General features: G+C 38.2%; 1 pseudogene; it reads left to right on the top strand.

Annotated features, from left to right (window-relative positions):
* The first annotated feature begins 199 nt into the window (after positions 1 to 199).
* Positions 200 to 16,674, top strand: LOC113098040 (RING finger protein 17-like; annotated as a pseudogene).
* The last annotated feature ends 64 nt before the right edge of the window (positions 16,675 to 16,738 follow it).

The following is a 16,738-nucleotide window of genomic DNA, read 5'->3' as shown; positions in this document are numbered from 1 at the left end:
AGCTCATAGTTCCCCAGGACCTGAACAAAGCCACAATGGGAGGCACAAAGAACTTAGAAGACCTTGCAAGCAGCATTTTGATAGGCCCTTAACTCCACAGACTAAACGTATGTGGCTTATTTGTAGGTTAATCTCCTGAATGAACTAAGACGACAGCTCCCTTGTGTTAATCAAGGTCACTTTCAGTTGTTTTTTTTAGTTTGCACTACGTTATGGTGACTCATATTGTGAACCCTGGAAATTTCTATGTACGCTATATGATGAACAGAAAACCGGCCTAAAGTTGACCAAAAAGGTCAACGAATTCTGCTCCGGAGACAGTAGCCTCTTCACGTTCAGTGATGAAATCAAGACAGGTATATGCATGTTGATGGTCTTTTATTTGACCGTGAAATTTCATCACTCATATCTATTAATTTATTTAATTATTGACAAACTAACATTTGGAAGTTTGGGTTCAGTAAGATTTTTTTGATTGTTAAAGGGGTCATATGATTTTGCTAAAAAGAACATTATTTTGTTTATTTGGTGTAATGGAATGCGTTTATGTGGTTTAAGGTTAAAAAAAACACATTATTTTCCACATACCATACATCAGGGGTCGGCAAGTAAGGCCCAATGCCAATTCTACCCCTTAGCCCTTCCCATTTCCCATACCCCTCCGTTTCGCATGTTCACGTGAAGGGGTAGGGGTGTCTCGATTGTCTTTTGGTTGGAGGGGAAGGGGAAGGGCCAGATAGCCCTTCAAACGAAGATTTTTCAGGACCACTTCAAAAGAAGGGGTATGAATTATCTCAGAAACATGGCTGCTACAGCGAACAAAAAGACACATAAATGTAAGCTTTTTTTTGGAATAAATAAAGATTTTAAGAAAAAGTAATCATTTGTTTTATGTTACATTCATATTAATGTTCATGTTACTCAAAAAATCGCTAATATTTGCTAACATCATATCATTACAGACTGTATGATAGTGCCACAGCATATGTCTGATCGGGGCGATAACTGTCAGTAAGCAGCTCATGAATACAGAACGATAATTAAAGGCTCTAATGCACACCAGCACACCAGTAAATGTGTGTATTGTAAGAGCTAGACGACGTATGATGACGTGTGACCGCATGGTAGTGGTGTCCCAATCCTTAGGGAATATTTTCTCCCCTACCCTTGACACTCTGTTTCAAGGGACATGGGGAAGGTAAAGGGGTATAAAATAGAATTGGGACAGGGCCAAAAAACTATTTGCTACAAGATGTCGGGCCCCAACATAGTCAAAGGATAATTTGATAAATTAATTAATGAAAAATTAAACTAGAATTGCCTGTGACTGACTGTTACAGTGTATTTTGTTACTGGTAGTGAGATGTTACTCTCTTAAACTTTGTAGTTGGACAGTCATGAACAAAAAGCCATATTTGTGTGGTGGTGTCTGAGTTTTACACTGGATAAATTAATAAAGCAGAGTACTGTCACGTAACCAGGCAAGTAACTATCTTCATTCACCAACTTGCAAAACAGGCGGCCTTGCTAAAAGAAACCTTTATGGGAGATGTGACGTTAGATGGAGCGGAATTTCCTTATATGGGTCCTAAGGGCACTTCTCCCGGAAGAACGCGCGCTCCAGTATAGCAGAGCACAGACATTCACTGATCAGAGCGAGAGACCAAAATGTCACAAAAGAAGTGTGTTTTTGGTTGCCAGGGCAAGACAACCCTGCACAGATTACCAAAAGAGAAACAGCATTAAGGGACCAGTGGATGGAGTTTATTTTTACAGAGCATCAACGGAGTTGTGCAAGTGTTTTTGTTTGTTTCCTGCATTTCGAAGATGCTTGTTTTACAAACAAGGCCCAGTTTGACGCTGGATTTGTATGTCGTTTATTTATTAAGGATAATGCAGTCCCAACGAAAAAGGGTCACGATCGTGTGTTGGAACTGCATGCGGTGAGTAAAACTGCTTCAAATATCTCTGTGTTATTAACTTAGCTATCGGCGTGTAAGCACATCAAGTAAACAACATGCGATCTTGGCATGAAACTGGACTTTCCACATGTACACCTTAAAAAAAAAAAAAAAAAAAGACGACATAAAGTGGAACTTGTCATTTTCCAAAACAGCTAAGCAAATATATACAGTTTCAATACGTACTACATAGAGACGTCCTGCTGTAGTCGTTGCTGATGCTGCTCTTGTTAAATTTCAGCCTCTGGGTTCTGATTCTGGATCATAAATATATCGGCTGAATCTGACTGTTAGCTATGGTTTGTTTTGGATTATGTTTTTTTTCCTCACGGTAATGTCAGCTTCCACAGACGCTCTCAATGCAAAAGGACTACTCGCGCTCGTGATTCTTTAGCTCGCCCACACGTCAAGCCTCCAGCCGCTCGTGTTTTTCCGGGGAAAAACGGTACAGACTATCTTTCTCTTATAAATATAATAAAACTAAAGACTTTTTGGAGTTATGTAGGATGCAGTACTACTCTATAGGTACTCAAGATTAACAGGATATTGAGTAAAAATTAGCATTTCACGCCCCCCTTTAAACAAGTATTTTAATTCCGCTTTCCATATTGTGAATAATAAATGTGTATCATTTTAATTTGCTTGTTACACAGTGGAGCCTAACTTGTTTTAATAATTATAACGCAGCCTACTTTTACACTTTTTGTATCCTCGCGTACTAGGACTGCATAATTGATTAATTTTGTTTATTGTTTGTTTCCTGGTATGCTATTACATTGTGCGCAGAGTGATGTTAACATTTTAGATAGCTGGTGTGAGATAATGACACCATCAAAGAGTTTTAAGGAGAATGCTGACAGCGAAAATGGGGCATACAAAGAATAACCAACTATGCGTTCATCCTACCTAGTTTTGTCTATGCAAAGCCGGTGTGTTTTATCTGCAATGATGTTGTCGCTGTTTTCAAAGAATATAATATTAGATGGGCACCACAAATTAAAAGCTTTTCGAATTAAAAGCTCAATACATCTCAAAATACAACTTTGCTGCAAAACAGTTACTTTTACCATACTTTTTTTTTTTTTTTTTTTTTTTTTTTTAACCATACTTTTATTTTAAAATCATTAAAGATGAAGTGATTGTGAATAACTGTTGGCTGGCATGACAAATCTATTTCAGAACCAGCCGCAATCAAAATAATCTGGCTGCGGGAGCCAACTGTTGCTGACCACTGCTGTACATTATTGTTTCTCCTCTATGCCCTGCCTTTGTGAACCGCGTTGATTTTACAAACCTCATTGGCCTAAAAAAGTAGGGTGTGCTCTGTTTGGCCAGGTATCCAGGGCATTGTGCTTGGCTGAATACCTCAAGTGAGTGATGGAAAGTTCTGCACCTTTACACTGTGATGCCGTGTTTCAGTGCGACGAGTAGGGATGGGGTATCGTTAGGGTTTTAACGGTATTACTACTCTTACCGATACTGCTTAACGGTCCGGTACTTTAACGGTATTCTTATCGATACTTTGTGTTGTGTGTGGGTTTTTATTAAGAACAAGTTGAGAACAGAATTAACATTTCTTTATTTTTTTATGTAAAATTAATAATGGGCTTGTCTTGGACCAGAGGTGTTAGGAGGAGTTGGTTGGTTCATAGTAGCTGCAGCTTAAAAAAAAAATTTCATTCTCATTTTTTCCAAAGGAAATCAACAGAATTTCTACGTAAGGTTAGCAAACCAAGGAGATTTTACATTTATTTTAAATGACGTGAAAAACATTGATTCAACATGATTTTAGCATACATACCTGACGTAGATGGGGCAACAACCAGAGACGAGCTAGCTAGGCAGTCGATACACATTATGCACTTTTGAAAGATGTTTTGACCGATTGCTTGTGTTTCCGCCCTTACATGCAAATATTGTTTTGCACTTATGACAACGAGGGTTGTCACCATTAACTCTAGTGAAGTATAACCACACTTTGGAACGTTTTGCTCTCTCCGCCATCGTCACTCTTTGTAATAAGCGGGAGTTTTCGTACTGTTATGCGTGTACCCGCGCTCGTTCTTGTTGTGTGTGGTGTTTGTGTGTGTGGGACTGACAGACAGACAGCCTCCGCGGCGCGCATGCGAGTTCTTTGCAGATCTCACAGACAAACCACTTAATAATATTGTAAAAATTAGAAATGTTTGGTGAGATAAAATGTGCACGATAACATTTAGCAAATCTCTTCGTCATCGTCACTCTTTATTATTAAGCAGGAGTTTACGTACAGTTAATGCATGTGCGTGCACTCGTGGTGTGTGTGTGTGTGTGTGACTGACAGACAGCCTCGGCGGCGTGCATGATTCACGCAGATCTCACGGACAAACGTCTTAATATGATCGCACATTAGAAATGTTTGGCGAGATAAATGTGCACGACAACATTATTAAGCTAAAATACATAGTACATTATTTTTTTTCCTCCAGTACTGAAAGCAGAACCAATACCAGATCTTACTGATACTACGGTTTTTCATAATTTAGCCCCGGGGCCAGTCTAATACCGGGTTTCGGTACCCATCCCTAGCGACGAGACAAAACAGAATAAACCCATTATAAACGAGGCATTTGTTGCATCCAGTGGGGACATAATTGATTATAATGACTTGTACTATAATTTTTACACATTGCATTGCATCACACTGCGTAAACATAAAACCATGTCTGCATTTGTGATAGGAGAAATGACAAAAAAAAACAGCTCTTTACACTGCTCAATACTCACATTTGAATCATCAGTGGCAAATTCTATAAATATTGAAAACGTACTTCCAGACTGTGAGTCAGAACAGCCATCATTGTATTCTTCTCTCCCAGGATCAGGAAACGCTTGTAACACTCCAAAGAGAAGGAAACCATGAAATCGCATTATATTACCCCTTTAACATCATATGACCCCTTTAAACTCCTGTGCACATCATGGAAATAAATGAGCCGAAGTAAACCTAGAGGCAATGCTTTTTTTTTTTTTAAAGAAGATTAAAAGATAAACTTTGAGATGCAGCTGTCTGATTGTTTGTATCTTGTTGTTCATAGGCGATATGCTCTTTATCTATTGGAAGGAGGATATGTGGTGTAGAGTAACAGTGACTGAGCTCTTTCAAAAAGAGTGTTTCCAGAGTGTGAACAAATGCCTTGCAACAGAAGTCTCCCGTCTGTGTGTCTACTTCCAGGACTTTGGCTTCTCCAAGGGCATTTCGATTCCAAGGTGAGAAATAAATAGTGTATTCATATGTAAACACTTAAAAGGCAGAGATGATCTCTTTATTTCTTATTTATGTGCATAATTTTTTGCATGCTCATGTATCTCACGTGAATCTGCTCTTTTTATCTGACTGCAAATTCACTCATTCACTGTATGCATGTTTTCTCTTTGTGCATCTCCAGTGATGGAGATTTAAGCATCTTGAATGAGTGTCTGCGGAGACCTGATGCTTCAGCTCTGGCTCAAATGAATGGCTGGGCTCCTCTGGCCATCAAATGCTCCCTTAAAGATATTATTCCTGCAGACTTGGTATAAGTTGTGGAGATTTACTCTGTATTTACTGTATAAGTGTTGCAGCTGAGTGCACCAAAAATACATTTTAAAAGTTCTGTATTTATTTAAAATAAATATTCAGGCATGTAGCTGCCATCTAGGGTTGCAAAAGTAATTTGTCTTTTTGATCTAGTTTTGTAAATATAGATAGATGTTATTATAGAATATAAAGAATTTTAGCATCACTAGGTACAATCTATAACTGGCAAGACGTGTTTGTGTTTTTTATCAGCTGAGAGGGTGGAGTTCAGAGGCAGTTGATGAGATGAAGAGCCTGCTGGGATCTGAGGCTGTGGAGATGCAGGTGTTTGGGGAGGAAGGAGACGCACTGTTAGTGGATCTGAAGAAAACACCAATGGTGTCTCTGCGAGAGCACCTGGTGTTCATGGGGCAGGCCAGGTATGTAATTATCCTTACAGCACCTTTACTTTTAAAGCAGTATCTGCTGATATGATCACTGATACCGATCTTTATAAAGCCTTTTATCATGTAGAATTATTCATAGTAATACTCCAGTCAGGATTTTTAGACATTAATTCAGGGCATGTGAAAATGTGTAAATGTCCCTTTTATAGGAGGTTCTTGAGAGAGGGGTGGAGGGGAGCGCTTTTTTTTTTTTTTTTTTTTATCTTTCAAAAATATGTATTTATCTCAACTAAATGCTTGATCATGAAGTGCATTTTTGTTTTCACACTTGTGCAATTTTTGCACAGTAGTTTACAAACAGCACAACAAAATGCAAACAGCAAAATATTTCAAACTACATTTCTTATTTCATCACATTTCATCTTTTCTTTTCGATTTAAATCTTTATTACATACAATACTGCAGTTCATAAAGAACTTTGTTTTCCAACCTCCATCTATCATTGCTTTTTTCTTTTTTTCTTTTTTTTATCTAAAAGTGCTATTTTCCTTTAAAACAATCAGGTTTGTGTTCGGGTCGATTTGACCCGGAGAGAATTTTCTATCTCCCGAAAATGTTATTTTAATGCTATCGCGTTGGACTAAGATTTACTGATTTTATTCACAGAGGGCATAACTGCTTCCACCAAAAAAAGGGAAAAAAATGTATTAAACCTGTGTGTCTTTAGTCGCTGGGGTATATTTGTAGCTATAGCCAAAAATACATTGTAGTTATTGCTTTTTCTTCCTCGCAAAAAATCATTAGGATAGTAAGTAAAGATCATGTTCCATAAAGATATTTCATAAATTTCCTTCTGTAAATATATCAAAACTTACATTTTGATTAGTAATATGCATTGCAAATAACTTCATTTGGACAAATTTAAAGACGATTTTTTCAATATTTAGATTTTTTTTTGCACCCTCAGATTCCAGATTTTCAAATAGTTGTATCTCGGCCAAATATTGTCCTATCATAACAAACCATACACCAATGTATAACTTATTTTATTCAGCTTTCAGATGATGTATAAATAAATATAAGTGCTGTTTATTAAACTTTATATTTATCAAAATATCCTGAAAAAATAAAGTGCATCACAGGACTGACATTTGAGAGCACAGTTCTACAGATGGTGGCACCAGGAGCAGATTTGGTAGCGCTAGGGATTGTGTAAGAGGGTATTCAAAATAAAGATCAGGTACTTTAATAATAATAATTCTATATACTTTAATATATTATAGTAACTTATTTTAATATATACTATATTGTTATCATGATTATCATGAAATGCTGCTTTTTATTTTTTACAGGACAATAGTTTGTATTATTATAATATAAGGTATCTTTTAATGTGCTAAGATATATATTTTTAATAATAAGTGCTGGTGGCGTGGTCAGATTTTCCTTCTGTTTGTACTCTAGTCTAGCTGCTCACATGCCTGAAAAAGCTTATTGGTAAACCATCACACAAAACAGAATAAAACAAAATTAACATTTTGTTAACATTGACAGTGTTTGTAATATGACTTCTGTACAGATTCTACTCTCCTATAGTCGCCCCTGGCAGTGCACCCCTGCTCTTCTACCCATCAGTTCGCCCTGCACTCAATACTGAGGTCAAATCTATGGTTTCTCATGTGAACACACCGTCAGACTTCTATGTACAACTAGTGAGTAACAAAAACACATTTATTATAATGTCAAAATGAAATGAAATAATTAACTGAAAATGAGATTTACACATCCTTGGTGAGTGCAGGTTGAAAATATGGAGTACCTGCTGTTGCACTCAAAGCTCCAGGACTGTTACAGTCGTCCCCAGGCAAACAGTGAGTTCCAGATCTACTGCCCTTCTCTCTCACAGGCCTGCGTCGCTGGCTATGACCACGAATGGTGCAGGGTTCAAGTCATAGGTGAGTTCATGTGTGTACAACATATCAGATATGTAAACATGCAATAAAAGAAAGGCATTGTCACTTTGATACAGTGTTATAAAGGTTAAAAGGATTGCCTGTGTTTATATTTCAGGTTTCCCTGGTGGTAGGATGGTTGAGGTTCGGTATGTGGACTTTGGCTACAGAAAGACTCTCTCTGTGAAAGATCTGAGACAGATAAAGGATGAGTTCTTTGCTTTGCCAGAAATGGTAAGATTGATTGACCAAGTTTATGTTGCTTTAAACGGAGAACAATATGAATGAAACCTACTTGACAACTGTTCCTACATCAATTTCACATTGATCTTAATAATACTTGCCAGTACACAGTAATTGTGCATAGAAAATTACCCCACAGCACCACATACTACCACCAGTTAATGTAACCAGTTTGAAAGTGGATACTGTATCGGTGTGAAAATTATGATACTGTGGCAAGTCTGTCAAAGCATGTACTAAAAACGCACCTCAATATCTCTGATAAATAACAAACTTAAAGAAGTCTGTCTATCCATTTGTTTTTAGGCCATGTGGTGCAGTCTGAATGATGTGGTCAGTCCACAGGAAACATGGAGTGATGAAGCCTGTGTTGTATTCAAGGATCTTGTGGAGCATAAACTTATCACTGTTGTCGCAAAAAGTAAGTTTATATGCATAAACTAGAGGATTTTCTCAAGTTTTTTTTTACTTGAGCAAATGAAAAATAAATAACTATTTTCTCAAGTTAAAAAATTTAGATGTCCATTATTACCCTAAAATCTTTTGATTGGATCAATTAAACACTTTTATTTCAGTGTTCTACAGCAGGTGATTTTTAAATCAAATTAAGTCTATGTAATTTTAAGGAAAAATAAAAATAATCATCCTATACAGAACTGACGTTTACTTCTGGCTTTTCAAACGTGTATGCAAGTTCTACTTTACAAAAAAAAACATTTCAGTTTTGTCACAGTTTAGTCCGTTTCGTTTCTCATCCAACACGTGAGAAGTTGAGCTGAATATCCCTTCACTGTCTCCGCTTGCGAAGGGTGTGGACAGGTACAGATACACTGAGGCAGCTTCATTGAGCGCTGGAAAGGGACTCATATTTCGTGCAGTCGGCTGTTTGCTTCCTGCTATCTGTGCCTCAGACGTGTAGCTCTGCCCGTGTCCTGCGCACAGATTTCGAAATACTTCCACACAAATGACATAGCAAACGGTTACAATGTAGTCTGTGCACGCGGGCGCACTTCCGGGAAAAAAAAAACCTACAGGGTAAAATCCCTACCTTTTTAGTTCTGGCTTTTGTTCACAAAGAGCTCGTTCTGGGACTGAACCTGGCAATGTTACTAGGTCCCCAACCTGGGATCAATCCTGGAATCAATCCCATGATGTGTTTGCGTTCACACAGAAGGAGACCCGGCAATGTTCTGACAGTTTTCCGGGACCCATGAAGACCTATAGCAGAAACACAAAGACATATGAAAAATATCACTGCTTTTAAAATCTATTTTCCATAATAATGTGTGCAATGTGACATCATTAAATAATTTGGAGAGTAATGTGGCATACTGTACATCTTTGCTTGAATTTCTCACTTTTATTTAGAGCTTGTGTCCGACACTAGACCTGTACCTGTGTGTCTGTATGAGATTGGTGAAGATTGCACTGGAGACAGTATTGGAGATATACTGGTTAGAAATGGTCTCGCTGTTTCTAGTAAACAGTAAGTCATGAAAAAGACCATTCTATTTATCTATCTATCTTCCACCCATCCATTGTATTCAATATTAATTTTCTCCTGCTTCATCAGGAGCCAGATTAAAGATGCCCAGCCCATGGAGACGACAGTGTGGGACCCTCCATTTGAAGAGGAGCCTCTGTCTGTTGTTCTGACTCCTCCTCCTCCTCCTCCTCCTCCTCCTCCTCCTGTTGCTGAAAAGCTGAAGCCCAATCTGATTCTGCCCACATGCGTCAAAGATATCGAAGTTCGTGTGACACTTGTCACCTCTCCTGGAAACATCTATGTGCAGCTGCTGCAGTTTGACGACCAGCTGAAGAGGTGCCGATTTCCTCAGTCCATAATTGTACATTAGTGTTGGTCGATATGCTCCAGTCATAAGCCGCGTTGCCACCGCTGGAACTTTACCCAAGAACTAGGGACTTTGGGCTGGTACTCGGTGTGTTTCCACCGCAGGAACTAGTGCTGCAACAACGTGTCGACGTCATCGATTACGTCGGCTACAAAAATGCATCGACGCGTCACACTGTTTACATCTCGCGTAATGGCGGCTTCTGCTCCTGGGAATGGAGAAAGTTGCATTCTATCACAAAAACAATAGGAAAACATACTGGCACTCTCCGGTGTTACGGTTTAACTGGTTACCGTGTTATCTGGTTCCCAACTTCTTGGTTCAGGTCTCAGCTGCAGATGTGAAGGAACGACCGCAGCAGATTCAGCGATTCTGAAAGCACAAACCGATGTGATATTATTAAGTGTCTAAAAAACGCAGACTTGCTCATTGCATTATTCTGATTGCATGAAACACTCTGAGTACCAGCCCAAAGTCCCTAGTTCCTGGGTAAAGTTCCTGCAGTGGAAACGCGACTTAACTACACATTATATATTTGCAGTAAAATAGCATATGGATGTTCTAAAGTATATTTATTACGACTGAATGCGTATTTAACAGGATGACAGTTTAATAGAAATTATGTAGTTTATGCTGAAAGAATTGGTGAGCGAGCTGAATTCTGTCAGCAAGCACACACTGAACAACAAAACTCTTTTATCAGCGATGACTAATCTGAATTGGCCATTGCATTTAGAAATTCAATGGAATTGTATGTGTGATTGTTTATATCGCACAACACTAAAAAAAAACGATCGATCAAGTAAGCCCTAATATTATAATAATCGTTGTCTTGAATTTGTCAAAGGCATCAGCCACAGGCGATATCTTTAACTATCATCGATACACAATACCCATGTCTATCGGCACAGTCTTATTGTACATCAAACCTCTTTTCAAAATAACAAATAAAGTCCTGTTTTCAGTGACGCATCTATTTAGCTCAAGAGGTTGGTATTCTGTCATAATGCTGCCATTTTGCATGCAATATTTGCAGAATCCACGACACATTGAAGAGTCTCTTCTCGAAGTCAGAGCCACAGGAGATGCTCTGGGAAGCAGAGATGTTCTGTGCTGCCAACAACACCGGGGTTTGGGAAAGAGGAAAAGTGTGCAGTGTGTCCACTAATGGTGTTGCAGAGGTAGATATAGTTGAATAAATCTGAAAAGAGTGGGATTTTAATTTAATTTGAGTGTTGTTTTCTTTAAAGGTTTTGCGTTGTGACTTTGGCAATAAAGTCAAAGTTCATGTAAACAATCTCAGACCACTCAGTCCTGATCTGATCGGATCCTTCTTACTCGAATGTAACCTCAGTGGTGTAAGGTAAACAATCTGATGGAGCACTCATTTTCTCACTATCAGATGAGCATGCACAGTTTATATACACTTTGCAGAACCTTGTTCAAGGGGAGTACTAAAAGTGTATGATCTCTATTATTATGATTAACATTTAAACAGTCCGCTATTTTACCACAACTTCAAACAAGACTTACCCAGTCAAATTTGTAATGTATTAATGCTTTTAGTGTTTCACAATGTGAAGTTGTTTTTAAATTTGTAATTACATATACATTTTCTTCCCTCCTGTTCTTCTTTACCTTCTTGTCCAACTCTCAGGCCAGCTGGTGGTCGCTCCACTTGGACAGCCACGGCGTGTGACTTCATCTCTCACTACTTGACTGGTGCCATGGCTGTAATGAACATAAAGGTTAGAACAAATGTATGGGATCAAATTCCCACCAAAAAAAAATAACAAGCATGAAACCAAAATTTAAATCCAAAAACACAAGTAGAAATATGAAAATGATCTGTGAACATTGTTTGCTATTCTAAAAACTGTATCAATGTAAAGGAGTTATAAAACTATGGAAAAGTTATCTGTGTCTAGACTTGTGCCCGTATTCGGTAATGCGATATATTACGGTAATAAATATGCACGATATTGTTATCGTGGGCACTTATAAATACCGCAAATAATTATAGATTACAAATTATTCAGAATTTGAAATGCATTTTATGAAACTATTCCAATCAACTGGTCAAAATGCACATCACCGCTGCATGCTGCTTGAAAGACTTGTGTGTGTGCTCTGATGTAAATAAGCATGCAAGAGAAGCACATGGAGGAACACATGAGAGACGCGCTGAATGAAAGCACATTCACTCTCTGACAGCAGATGGCACTAAACTGCAGAGAATGCAGTCCTTACCCTGGAAACCCCATATATAAACCAGCTGCACTACTTTCTAAAACCTATTTAAATCATTTTAAATAGGCATTGAGATTTGTGTATTTGCTATGATGTTCTTCTTACTTATTGGTCTTTATAGTTCTTTTGCACTTTAATCTGTGCAAAACATCTAACTTTATATATATTTCTGAATTGCTTTATTTTTTGTTAGAAAAAAGTTATTTAACCTATTATATCATATTATACTATATTTTGAGCACTTTTTAAAACTAAATTGCAATACCATGATAATACCATTTACCGTGATAAAAGCATGAGCAATTAATTGCAACAGGAAAATTAGATACCGGCATATCCCTATCTGTGTAAAAAAAAAAAAAAACTTGGTGTATTTTTCCTCTCAGGACCCATCCGCCAGGCCAGTGCTGGTGTCTCTGTTCTGTTCAAACCGTGCTGGTCAAAACGTCAGTTTCGCCGATTTCCTCATCAGTGAAGGACTTGCTCTAAAGGAGAGAAAGTAAGAAAAAAGTTTCTGCTCTGTATGCTTATCATTCACATGACTGTTTATGTTGATCTCGGTGTATACTACCGTATTTTTTGGACTATAAGTCACACCTAAGTATAAGTCGCATCATACCAAAATACGTCATGACGAGGGAAAAAACATACAAGTCGCACTGGACTATAAGTCGCATTTATTTAGAACCAAGAACCAAGAGAAAACATTACCGTCTCCAGCCGCGAGAGGGCGCTCTATGACTTCAGTGTAGACTACAGGAGCACTGAGCAGCATAGAGTGCCCTCTCGCGCTGGAGACGGTAATGTTTTCTCTTGGTTCAATTCTCTCGGTTCATGTCAAATTAATTTGGATAAATAAGTCGCACCTGACTATAAGTAGCAGAACCAGCCAAACTGTGAAAAAATAGTATGAATTATAGTCCGGAAAATATGGTAAGTAAACCGTTTTTCTAGGGCTGCTCCCATATCCGAAACAGTCTTCTCAGAGCAGTGTGTGTTGAGTGAGAAGATTCCTGAGCCACAGAGAATCACAAGCCTTCCTCAGACACCACCCACACCCAGCCCTCGAATCAACCCACCACCAGAGAGAGTGCAGACACACTCATACCCCCCTCCAGAGCTGCCTCCCTGTGGACACACGCTCATGAACATCTCAGCCATCTCCGAACAAGGTGTCAATTTACGCAATGACATACCAAGCAGGTGTGTGTCGTTTTATTTCTCACTAAAACAGTCAGTAATTTTGTTTTTATGACAATTTTCTATCATCACTTTTCATCCTTTCAAGCTGAGCATTTTTGCTGCTAAACCTTTAAGATTTAAGCTGTAAATGACATCTGTTAGGATTGGCTAGTAGCAGCTGCTACTGCAAAGTTACTGAAAACTGATAACTCATGTATGTGGGCAGAGTTAATGACTGTGGTAATATGTTATTGAAAATGCTTAAAGGAACACTCTTGACTTTTTGGGACTTTAGCTTATTCACAGTATCCCCCAGAGTTAGATAAGTCCATACATACCTTTTTCATTTCTGTGCGTTCTGTAAGTGTTATTTGAGGCACCCACCTAGCCTAGCTTAGCACAAAGACTGGATGTAAAGGATACTGTTAGCATAGTAATCCCAATAAGTGACAAAATAATGCAAACATTTTCCTATTTACATGTTGTGATCTGTATAGTCACAGCGTGTAAAAATAACAAGGCTATATGAGACAGAGACCGTTTTTAATCGTATAAATACTGGGAACTATATTCTCACTAGGCGTAGGAGCAACAGCTAATGTTACTTGGGCGGAGTGGCTACTTGGGCGGAGTGATTAGCGCAACACACGAGACGCGCTGTGGTGATGAGCAGAGTGTTACATTTATATGTGATATTACATTTATGACTAACATTAGCCAAACTGTAACAGTGCCATGCTAATGTAATATAACCTTAGTAGTGACACTATTCCATGAATAGGGGCTCCGTGTATCCCATTTATTGTTATTATTGTGTTGTCATGAACACATTGCTCGTGATCATTATAACAAAATCACTTACTTGGTGGACAGCTGACCGTTAGGTTCACTCGGCATGGAGCGTTTCTTCCAGTTGATCGTGTCACAATGGGGAAAAAAAGCGACAACTGCCGGGTGTATTAGGGCAGAGAAATCTTCTGTGGTAGTGACGCAAATATTTTGATTGTCATCAAGCCTTGACATTGATGGCAATACCCGGTCCCATTCATTACAACAAAGGCATTCGGTTTCTGTCAGCATAGGTTGGCATGTTCCACATTTACACAGCACCAGTCTGTGTTCGTTCTGATTCTCGCTTCGACATCTTGTCTTACAGCTTCCAAAGTTTGTAACTCCTCGTCTGTGTATTCTGGCTTCAAAACTATATGGTTCTGGATCTTGGTTTGATACACAGTAAAATTCCTCTGAGTCTGACAATTCCTCAAAGTCAGTCATGACCACAAGTCACGTCTAGCTAGTCACTTGTTTTGTTTACGGAACCATCAACAGCGCGTCTCGTGTGCTGCGCAAATCACTCCGCCCAAGTAACATTAGCTGTGCCCCTACGCCTAGTGAAAAATATAGTTCCCAGTTATTTATACGATTAAAAATGGTCTCTGTCTCATATAGCCTTGTTATTTTTACACGCTGTGACTATACAGATCACAACATGTAAATAGGAAAATGTTTGCATTATTTTGTCACTTATTGGGATTACTATGCTAACAGTATCCATTTACATCCAGTCTTTGTGCTAAGCTAGGCTAGCGGTGGGTGCCTCAAATAAACACTTACAGAACGCACAGAAATGAAAAGGTATGTATGGACTTATCTAACTCTGGGGGATACTGTGAATAAGCTAAAGTCCCAAAAAGTCGGAGTGTTCCTTTAAAAACTCCATAATACAGAATTGTTTTCTGACGTGTTCAGTGTGCGAGTTTGATCGCTTACGGGAGCGGCTGCAACAGCACATTAAAACCCTGCCAAGACCGAAGAACTACAACTGGAAAGGAGTTTTGGGATGTGCTGTCATGGGAACCGACATGTTCTGGTACAGAGGTCAGGTGCAGGAGGTCATTGGAGGACACGTGAAGGTCAGTGAGCTTTCAAAGCATTGCATCACTTTCATATAAAAAAAATTTCATAATCTCAAATGTAAACACCTTGGGTCATATTGTTTTGTTACCAGTTTTGTGATGTAACTGTTCCAGGTCCAATATGTGGATCAGGGCTTGTGGAGAGTATCCCGGTTTGTCATGTGTACCCCATGGGTTCTGTGTGAGGATGTGCCGCAGCTCTGTGTGCCCTGTCAGATAAATGGAGTCATACCGGTATGCGTCTCTGTGCTAATATTGAATTTGATTGTTTCCAATTTAAACTGGCTAATGTGATCACCTTACAGTTCACTCTTAACACAGGGATTTTCCAAACATTTTTGTCAACTAAACCTTTTTTACCTAAGATAATATATCAATAGCTTAACAATACATTTGTAACATATTAGAATTTTTTTGTTGTTCGTTGCTTGATCAATGGGCATCATTTAAAGCTAAAAAAAGTTTGTTAGTTTAATTTAGTTTTACATTTTTTTTTATTTAGTTATCAGCTTTTCATCAACTCATAAATCCCTATTTTAACCTGATAGCTGAGATTTCTAAATTTATTTTGTGACAATTTCCCCTTAATGTAACACATTTATTTAGAACTCTTATATTTAACCTCAAAATCAATATTTGTAAAATATTTAAAATGCAATTTCTGCATAAAGAAAACGCATATTTCAGAGCCTTTTAAAGTCTTTTTGCATTTTGAGTTAATTGTCATCCAATCAATATCTTCAGTGTGGTCCTACAAATAGGATGTGCTTTAATATATGCATTATACCAAATATTTTTTTTATATACGGTCATAAAACATGACCCCAAGAACTTATGAATTGAATTCTTGTGGTGAGACTTTATGGTTATTTTAGCAATACTGTAATGAAAACTTAAAGGGTTCAGCCAAAAATCTAAATTATGTAATTAATAACTTACCCTCATGTTGTTCCAAACCCGTGAGACCTCCGTTTATCTTTGGAACGCAGTTTAAGATATTTTAGTTTAGTCCGAGAGCTTTCTGTCCCACCATTAAAGCTGTGTGTACGGTATACTGTCCATGTCCAGAAAGGTAATCTCACGGGTTTGGAACAACATGAGAGTGAGTTATTAATGACATAAATAAAAATTTTGGTGAACTAACCCTTTAACTTGCTGAAGAAAGCAAATTAAAGGGTTCGGTGGGTATGAGAGATTATTTCAGATGTCCTGAAATGAACAATTCCAAATAAAGTAATTTTTTTAATGTGATGAAATACTCTGGCAAATCCTTGGATTTGAACTGTTACAGATTGGGAAGGGCTGGCAGTGGGATGCTGTGGTGCTCATGAAGGAGTTGCTACTTGGGCGTTCAGTCTATGTCCACATTATTGTAAGTGAATATACATCTACACCACTCCATGTATCAGCAGAACTCTATTTATCACTAAAGTGTC

This window comes from Carassius auratus, unplaced genomic scaffold (assembly GCF_003368295.1).
Source record: "Carassius auratus strain Wakin unplaced genomic scaffold, ASM336829v1 scaf_tig00216396, whole genome shotgun sequence".
NCBI classification, from domain to species: Eukaryota; Metazoa; Chordata; class Actinopteri; order Cypriniformes; family Cyprinidae; genus Carassius; species Carassius auratus.
Note: the sequence above shows the minus strand (reverse complement) of the source record. Positions and strands in the feature narration are given on the sequence as shown.